This window comes from Cervus elaphus, chromosome 25, assembly GCF_910594005.1.
Source record: "Cervus elaphus chromosome 25, mCerEla1.1, whole genome shotgun sequence".
Taxonomy (NCBI): Eukaryota; Metazoa; Chordata; class Mammalia; order Artiodactyla; family Cervidae; genus Cervus; species Cervus elaphus.
This window is the reverse complement of record NC_057839.1, coordinates 14,114,621-14,124,043: the sequence shown is the minus strand read 5'-3', so window position 1 is coordinate 14,124,043 and position 9,423 is coordinate 14,114,621.

Below are 9,423 nucleotides of genomic sequence, written 5' to 3'. Positions count from 1 at the left end.
ACCTCTCATGAACCTTCACCATTAGAATCTGGTAGGGTTCTTGGAGGTAAAACCTACAAAATGTGAGTATCCCCTTAAAACCATAGCATGAGGATTTTCTCACTCTCAGGCTAGCTCACACTCAGCCTCCAGCAATTCATCAAAATTATCACTTAGCAACCAAAATTACCAGCAGCTTCTACTTCAGATAAGCAGATCCAAAGTGTGGCTCTTTGTATTCACTTCTCTCCAGATTTCAGGATGGTGATTTGTCCTGAAACTTTATTTCTCTGATAGACCCCAGAAAAGTCATTGATACAGTTTATTTCATTGTTTCCTATAAAAACAGAAGTGGTGTCTTCCAATCCAAAAGGGCTTCAGAACTGACACTGAAAGTCCAAAAATTTATCTATTTTAACTAGACAAAAATCAAGATTGGCAGGATGTGATCATTGTTAAAGCTGGGTAATAGACTCCTAGGGCTTCTTTATAGAATATTTGAAAATTTTCATAACAAAAGTTTATTTTTAATAAAAGTTATTGTTAAGTAACTGAATCAGGGGGCTTCCTGGATGGTTCAGTGGGTAAAGAACACTTCTGCGATGTAGGACACAGAGGAAACGCAGATTCAGTCTCTGGTTTGGGAAAAGCCCCTGGAGGAGGAAATGGCAACCCACTCCAGTATTCTTGCCTGGAAGATCTTATGGACAGAGGAGCCTGGCGGGCTGCAGTCCGTGGGGTTGCAAAGAGTCGGACACAGCACAGCACATGGCACAGCTTTATGTAAGCAATTATGAATTAATTATTGCTCTAAGGGGCACAAAGGAGGTTGTTTTCATGGTGCTATGGAAACAGGTAACAGAGAATAGAGGATCTAACCTGGTCCAGAGGGCAAGAGGAAGTCATCTCAAAGACTTTTAGAGGAGACATCATGAAAGGAACCCTCATGCTGTTCCTGTCTTCAGGAGATCCAGCAGCTTGAATGGAAGATACAACCTCAAGTTAGTCATGTTGGACCCAAAGGCTAGCCTTCAAAGTTTGAACATAATAACAATAATTTTAAAAGATGAAAAGAGTGAGAATGTTTTGGAAGCAAAGTTTCTATAAGTTGGAATCCCAAGTAACCTCTTACCCCTCCTGACCACCTGAATCTAGATTGGACAACTAAGTGAGATTTTCACAATTAAATCTAGTCTCCTATAATATTAACTTTATAAGGACCTCTCCTTCCTCCACAATCAAATTCTCTCTGGGTACCAGTAAGTTCTGGGTTAACCTGTTCATGGAACAATCCCATAGAAGAAGGATTGAGACTTCATGCTGGGTAGAGATAAAGCCAGAGGAGTGAGGCAATTAGAAAAAAAAATTGAAATTGTGGAGTTCTGCACACAGGTATGCCATAGTTGCAACATATAAACTAATGCAAGCTGCACATCTCTTGTGTGTAACATTTTTTCCCATCTGGAAAAACAGAAATCATGCCACTTACCAGCTCTTGTGTGGATTATTGCTAAGCAAATTGAACAATTATGTGTATGAAAACATTTTCTATCAATTTATTATATAGCTAATGATAACTTATGATGGTAATTATTAAAAAATAGATTGATATCAACATTTAGAGCAACATCTAAATTTCCCAAATTATTATTATCAATAATTTTTCAAATAACAGTAATTAATCATTATTATGGTTAAATAATGATTTGTAATATAGTATATGCTTGCTTCAAATAATAAGAGAAATACTAATCTATTATGGTGAAGATAATAAAACTAATAATGGAAGACTGATGACTGCTAATCACTTCACAGTATTGATATTAAAATATCCAAATCATCAAAAATCGGGCAAAATAAAATCTAGTGAAGGCATATGGCAAAATAAGTGATCCATAGTCACCAAGTAATTCAAATCAGGATTCTAGACCACTGGTTTGCCACACTGGCTACCCATTAGAAAAGACAAGACTGGGGGGTACCTTTTTAAAAATACCAATGCTCAGCTCCTCCCACCTCCCCACCTCCAGAAACTGATTTAATCAGATCAGCTGTGGCCAGTTTTTTTCAAGCTCCCCGAGTAACTCTAACATACAGCCAGAGTTGAAAACCACTGCTCTCGATGTTTGATTTTTATGCCTGAGGATAAAGATATATTTGCTCCTAGGGGCAAAATGGAATTCAGAAACCCACTTGCCCAGCCTCTGTCAATCAGTGCTGTGTATAGCAGAGGAATGAGTTGTTAGTTTTAGTTGTCAAAGAATTTTCTTCATGGAAAAGAAGTACATTAAAATACCAAATTACAGTATTTACATATTGCATGTGGTTTTTTTTCCAACTGTGTTCCCATGGCAACTAAATCCATTTGCTCCCTACTTTCTCCTGAGTTATTTTCCATCATGAGCCATGCTTTATTAGTGAGGCAAACAGTTTGCCCTCTGAAATGACTGTTTTGCTGTTTACTATTTCTTTGCCAAGGAACCCAACTCTAGTTAGCATCTTCTTCCCTCTTGTGCTACCCACATTTGATAAGCTGGCTGCTGCTTTGGGCAGAGATAGTGTCCCTGCCACTTTCATCAATCTGGAGCAGTCCTTGAGTTCTTTCTGATGGGCTACTCAAGAAAACACAGGTGGAGAGGGAAGCTTCCCTCAGGAAACCTGAGACTGGAAAACGATGTGAGAAAGGGGATCCATTGAAACCCAAATAGTGACTCAGTCACTTAAATTGACAGTGGGCAGAGGGTCACCCAACTCCCAGAGACCTCACTAGGCTTGGTCAGGCAGGGTCACTGGTGGAAAGGAGTCATGGCTTTGGAGCTGGACGCCCGCTAGCTAGGGAGAAAGTGAGTCCTGCTCCTGTATGAAAGCATTACTCAGTCCCCTGAGAGGAGGCCCCGGCGAGGTGCAGGACACTGAGATTTCTTTGTGATTTCACCCAGGCCACTTGGCAGACTGCACGGCCTGTTTGTTTGCATGTTTGAAACTATGACATTTCACTTGCTAATGGGGTTCTGCTTTTCAAGGGGACAGAGATGCCAAAGAAGAGGGCAGGAGGGAGGCACCAGGCGCGGTGCTTCAGCTCAGCTCCTCTCACTGATGCCTGATGCCAGGATGGACCTGGGCCGCCAGCACCAGTGGAGAGATGAGGGGCACCATTGACCGGGTGATGCTTCGAAATCTCGTCTCACTTGCTGCCTCCTCCTGTGCCAGCAGCATAATGAAGAAGACTTGTTGCTCCTCTCTCTCAGGCTCCTATTAAAAGCCAGAGCTGTGGTGGAGCTGCCCCCCCAGGGATAAGGGGGCTGGTAACCCAGGCAGTCTCAGATGGCAGCAACAGAAATCACATGTGGCTAGAGCTTCCCACTCACTGTCAGGATCAAGGGGCAACTTACAGGTGTGCATCAGTTACATTGCTTTGCCAGGTTCTGGGGGTCACCGGAACAGTCCTTCAGGACTCTTCTACCAACATCACTTATCCAAGAATAATTCCCTGTATCACTGAGGTTCCCAGGAGTAAAGAGATGCCATCCTTAAACTGGGTAATTTGAGGAGAGTTTAATTAAGGGACTATTTACAAAGGTATGATCAGGGATGCCCATAACATAGCACAAGAGATGGCGTGTTACCTGAGAGCTAGTAATAGCAGGGCACTGTTACCACCCGAGGCCCGAACAGCAGAATCCAGAGGCAAAACTGCATGGAGCTGACAGGAGCTGAGGCCTCCAGTTGAGAAAGGCAGCCAACCGCCATGAGCACAGAGGAATAGAGGCACGGGGACACCTGAACCTCACTCTGCTCTCTCCCTTCCAACTGCCACCAGAACTCCCATTGCCAAACCTAACCAGAAGTTGAGGACCAGGCATCTTTTTTCCAGCTTATACAGGTCACCCTCCTAGGACACAAAACAAGGTGAAGTGGGAGGAAGGGTCTGGGAGGGCAGATTATGATATCAAATATCCAATCTTACACACCAGAGCCTCCATGATACCCCAATACAGGGATAGATTTGTTCCACCATTGCCAAAGCCCTCCCAAATGCCAGTGAATCCCAAGACAACAATGTCCAGAGGGTCAAAAGGGGATACTGAGAGTTTGTAACATGTTCAATAACAAAGTAAGCAAACGGAAGCCTGATTTACACAAGGACATAAAAGTGATACAAAGAACACAGACTCAACGTCCCAACCCTATTCGCAGACTTAAATCACATTGCTGCTCACATTTTCCACTTTTCCTACTTGAAAGGAAATCAGGAATATCCTGATATGCCCACTACACACAGAAAACCTGCCTGGTTACTTATTTAGAAAGGAAAATGTAAACGGAAGCCCTATTATTCTAAAATTTGGAGTCATTTGCAGCATTAATTACAGGCAGCCTTCTTGAGTCTAATGATACTTGATTAAGGAATGTTACTCAGCCAAGTAAAGAATGAAATCTTGCCATTTTGGACAACATGATTCTACAGGGTATTACACTAAGTGAAATAAATTAGAGAGAGACAGACACCATATGACTTCACTTATATGTGGAATCTAAAAACCAAAACAAGTGAACAAACATGACAAAACAGAAACAGAGTCACAAATAGAGAGACCAAACAGGTGGTTGCCAGAGGGGAGGCATGTTGAGTGAGATGAGGAAATAGATGAGGGAGATTTATAGGTGCAATTTTAAGTGACAAAATAAATGAGTCATGGGGATGAAATGTACAGCAAGGAGAATATAGTAATATTATATCAGTAAAGTAATATCAGTAATATTATAATAACTCTGTGTGGTGACAGATGATAACTAGACTTACATAAATCACTTTCATGTACAGAAATATTGAACTAACATAATGTTGTAGGTTAGTCAATAAAATAATAAATAAATACAAGAAATTTAAAAAATGATACTTGATTATTGAAACTAATGTCTAAGGAAAATCTGCAGGATTACTGGTCCATGTTCTTGGTGGAGCTTGGATAAGAGCAGATGTATAGATGTACAGAAGATATGGAAGTAATGACAAGATGCTCTTCTGCTCCCTGTGAATGGGGTGAGGAAAGGCAATAATGGTTGTAACATCTGTCCTACCTGATTTACGTGATCCATCTAACAGTCTGTGTTTTGGCTTCTACTTGGTATTACAAGGAACCTGAAGAGTGCTATGTATGGCTCAAAAAAAGATGGTGTGACCAAATGCTGATGGTGATTTCAGGAAGCAGCACAACTTTTTCTAAATTCAAAGTCATATGCAAATTTGATGGTGCATTCATTCTCTATTGCAATTTATTCATAAAAATTCAAAATTTCTTGGATTTTAAAACTGGGTCAAAGATGCTCAATCAGTTTAACACTAGAACTGGTCCCCACTTCAAGGTTATTAAAAAAAAGACAAAATTTACCAAATTGACCAGAAGAAGATAACATGGGGGTAAAAATCAGACTCTTATTAATTTAGATTCTCCACGCTTTGTACTGTTTTTATTCAATATATTAAGTTTTTCATAATTGTCTACTGACTAGGCATATTATGCACTGGTCATCTAAAAATCATTATTCTTTTCAATTCATAGCTATGGTGACCATATTTTCCCAAAGAAAATTAAAATTTACCACCTTGACATGTGCTAACCTGAAAAACATATGGTCACCATGGTTATGATATATACAGAGGCATACTATGGGTAACAGCATCCACAATAATAGCCAAAAATAGCCTCGCAAAAGCCCCTCTTTAACCCATGAACCTGTTCTCCAGGAAACTTGATTCCTGTGATTAGAGTGGTTCAGGGTAAGTTCAGACAAATGGAGGCATTTGTCACTTCCCTTGCACTTTCATCCTTTTGCCTTCCCATGGCCAACAACTACCCCTCTCCCACCCCAAAACAACAGTGCCAACGCGCTCAACACACCAATACACTCCACTATGCTCTTGAGCCGTGGAATTTCTCCACTGAGGTCTCTGTACACATGCAGCAGTGTTATTTTCAGAGTGGTAAACCACTTTGCCCAGACAGCTGAGATCATGAGTGTTCAGACAAGCCTCTTGGTTTTCAGCCTTTCCTCTCTTCTCCATTGCAATTGATGTTCAGGTCTCCACAGCTATGGTCTCCTTCCAAGACCTGGGTTAGTCATAGGAGGCACCTGGAGAGCCACATGTCTTAAGTGGCTGCAGAGAAGGAGGACAAGGAAGACTGGGCCCAATGGAGAGAGGGCAGACTGATTATCCCCCATCTGCTGAGACTGGAGTCAGATACATGGCCAAGGATTTTTGTACTTTTTCCTATAGGTAATTGGGAACTATCACTGTTTTCTAACCAGGGATATGAATTAATCAAAGATCATTTTGATAGCAATGGGAAGGATGAAATGGAAGAGATGGGGAGAGAAAATTGCAGATGGTACATCAGAAGACAGAAGATAAGAATCCAATTCTGGCAGTGTCAGTAGAGAAGACAAAAATAGAGAATATCTAGAAAGAAAATTTCTCAACATAGTCAAATACTATAGAAAATTTAAAGAGAATAATATTTTTTTTAATTTAGCTATTTGACCTTGTGATTGGTGTTAAGACACCTGAAAGAACATAATCTAATTTCTCAGTAAATTGTCACTCTGAGAAGCTCAAAATGTCAATGAAGTTAAAGTATCTAGAACACAATTTGGTGTCAATGGACTATTTCTTAAATGATGAAGATGTTCTTCAATAGATGCAGAAAAATCCTTTGGCAAAATTCAGCATCCATTTATTATAAAAATGCTTCAAAAAATGGGAACAGAAGGAACCTACCTCAACATAGTAAAGGCCATATATTAAAAGCCCATGGCAAACATTATTCTCAACGGTGAAAGTCTAAAAGCATTCCCTCTAAGATCAAGAATAAGACAAGGGTGTCCACTCTCACCACTATTATTCAACATAGTTTTGGAAGTTCTAGCTATGGCAATTACAGAAGAAAAAGAAATAAATGGAATCCAGATAGGAAAAGAGGAAGCAAAACTCTCATGTTTGCAGATGACATGATACTGTACATAGAAAACCCAAAAGAAACTATCAGAACATTACTAAAGCTCATCAGCGAATTCAGCACAGGATACAAAGTCAATACACAGAAATCACTTGCACTCCTATATACTAACAATGAAAATTCAGAAAAAGAAATTAAGGAATACAATTCACCACTGCAACCAAAAAAAATAAAATAAAATAAAAAAACTAGAAATAAACCTACCTAAGGAGACAAAAGACCTATATACAGAAAACTGTAAGACACTGATGAAAGAAATCAAAGATGATATAAACAGATGGAGAGATATCCCATGTTCCTGGATAGGAAGAATCAATATTGTGAAAATGAATATACTACCAAATGCAGTCTACAGACTCAATGCAATTCCTGTCAAATTACCAAAGGCATTTTTCACAGAACTAGAACAAAAAATTTCACAATTCATATGGAGACACAAAAGACCCCAAATAGCCAAAGCAGTCTTGAGAAAGAAGAATGGAGCTGGAGGAATCAACCTTCCTGACCTCAGACTATACTACAAAGCTACAGTCATCAAGACAGTATGGTACTGGCACAAAAACTGAAATACAGACCAATGGAACAAGATAAAGAACCCAGAGATAAACCCATGCACCTATGGGTACCTTATTTTTGACAAAGGAGGCAAGAAAATACAATGGGGCAAAGACAGCCTCTTCAGTAAGTGGTGCCGGGAAAACTGGACAGCTATGTGCAAAAGAATGAAATTACATCACTACCTAATGCCATACACAAAGATAAACTCAAAATGGATTAAAGACCTAAACGTAAGACCAGAAACTATTAAACTCTTAGAGGAGAATATAGGCAGAACACTCAATGATATAAATCAAAGCAAGATCTTCTATGACCCACCTCCTAGAGTAATGGAAATAAAGACAAAAATAAATCAGTGGAACCTAATTAAACTTAAAAGCTTTTGCACAGCAAAGGAAACCACAAACAAGGTGAAAAGACAACCCTCAGAATGGGATAAATAATAGCAAAGGAAACAACTGATAAAGAATTAATTTCCAAAATATACAAGCACCTCATACAACTCAATACCAGAAAAGCAAACAACCTAATCAAAAAGTGGGAAAGGGACCTGAAGAGACATTTCTCCAAAGAAGACATACAGATGGCTAACAAGCACATGAAAAGATGCTCAACATCACTCATTATTAGAGAAATGCAAATCAAAACTACAATGAGATACCACCTCACACCAGTCAGAATGGCCATAATCAAAAAGTCTACAAACAATAAATTCTGAAGAGGGTGTGGAGAAAAGGGAACACTCCTGCACTGTTGGTGGATACAGCCACTATGGAAGATGGTATGGAGACTCCTTAAAAAGCTAGGAATAAAACCACCAAATGATCCAGCAATCCCACTCCTAGGCATATACCCTGGGGAAATCAAAACTGAAAAAGACACATGTATCCCAATGTTCACTGCAGCACTATTTACAATAGCTAGAACATGGAAGCAACCTAGACGTCCATAGACAGATGAATGGATAACGAAGCTGTGGTCCATGTAGACAATACTACTCGGCCATAAAAGGAACACATCTGAATTTGTTCTAATGAGGCAGATGAAACTAGAGCCTGTTATACAGAGTGAAGTAAGTCAGAGAAATATAAGTATCGTATACTGACATATATATGGGATCTGAAGTGATGGCACTGATGAATTTATTTTCGGGGCAGCAAGGGAGAAACAGACACAGGGAACAGACCATGGACGTGACGGGAGGGGAGGAGGGAGAAGGGAGACGTAAGGAGAGAGGAACATGGGAACTTACAACACCATGTGTGAGACAGACAGCCAGTGGGGATTTGCCGTGTGACTCGGGGAGCGCAAGCAGGGGCTCTGCGACAGGCTGAGGGGTGGGGTGGGGAGGCAGCTGGGAGGAGGCCCAGGAGGGAGGGGACACGGGTGTACCTACGGCTTATTCTTGCTGATGTGTGACAGGAAACCACAAAGTTCTGTAAAGCAATAATCCTTCAATTAAAAAAAATTTTTTTTAATGAAGATGTTCTTCCATCCTTTTTTCCTTCCACACCACTTCACACTTCTTTTTTTCCCTAAAGACCTACATTTTCCCAAATGACAAAAGTTAGCCACAAAAAAGTCAGTATTTTAGCTTATGGGTCCCCTTGACTTAAAGATTTTTTTTTTCTTTAGGTTAGTTTGCATGTGTGCCACATCACTTCAGTCATGTCTGACTCTTTGGACCCCATGGACTGTAGCCCACCAGGCTCCTCTGTCCGTGGGATTCTCCAGACAAGAATACTGGAGTGGGGTTGCTATTTCTTCCTCCAGGGGATCTTCCCAACCCAGGGATCAAACTCGTGTATCCTGCATTGCAGGCAGATTCTTTACCACTGAGTCACCAGGGAAGCTTTAGTTTAAAACT